Raw genomic sequence first — 975 nt, 5'->3', positions numbered from 1 at the left:
CGGTGGTGGTGGTGGTGGTGGCGGCGGAGTACTGTCGAACTGTCGAAGGTGTCAGGACAGCATCACGCCCCGTAGGAACCTGACTAAAGGAGTCCAGAGCGTGGCAGAACCAGCTCACAACCGCTCCAGGATGTGAAGTCAGGAACTCTGGGCCCTTCTCCGGAGAGCAGGGAGCAAGTGAATCTCATGGAGCCAGGCTGGCTCTCTCCTTAACCTGGCCTCTGCTCCCCTCTACAAACACCCCAACCCTTGCTAAATTTAGCCTCTAAGTCTGGGAGGTGAAGCCAGGAGTGAGCGTCAGTGTCCTGATTTAGCCCTGGGGCACAGCCCCTTATCCACCGCAAGCGAATGGGAACCCTACGCTCCAGGCAGTAGGCAGGGGCCGTTAGGTGGGACAAGCTGGGAGGGGTGAGATGGTCCCCATCCTGCATAGGACCTGCGCGCCTGGGCCTCCCCTCACCGAGTCAGGGAAAGTCCTGCAGGGAGGCAGCCCTTTCTCCCTGCGAAAGGCAACCCGGCACGGGCACCACTCAGGGTCCCAACGCCGACATGCCGAGAGTCGGGAAGTTAGGGTTGGGGCAGAGGGCGCGCCGAGGGGGAGGAGGCCGAGAAAGGAGCAGGAGGGCAGAGGGGAGCCGGCGCGCTGGCGGCCCAGGACGTGACGGCAGCACCGCCAGCCGCCGCGTGACCCGAGCGGGAGGGAGGGGAGCTCCGGCTCCGACACCCGCGGGCGCAGGAGGGGTGCAGGACTCCCGGCACAGCTAACTCCGGGCAGTGCCCTCCCCTCCACTTTCACTTCCCCAGGAGAGAGGAACCGGAACCAGATGTGCAGCTCCAGAAACAGCTGGGGGATTTTCCCCGCTTGGCCGGCGCCCCCTCGCTCTCTTCCCCGCCCGCCGCCGCCCCGCCAGGTCTAGCCCCTACCTGCCTGCCCCGAGACTCCCCGGCCGGCCGGCCCGCTGGCGGGTGGCTCGG

This window comes from Trichechus manatus, unplaced genomic scaffold (genome assembly GCF_000243295.1).
Source record: "Trichechus manatus latirostris isolate Lorelei unplaced genomic scaffold, TriManLat1.0 scaffold00213, whole genome shotgun sequence".
Classification (NCBI taxonomy): domain Eukaryota; kingdom Metazoa; phylum Chordata; class Mammalia; order Sirenia; family Trichechidae; genus Trichechus; species Trichechus manatus.
Note: the sequence above shows the minus strand (reverse complement) of the source record.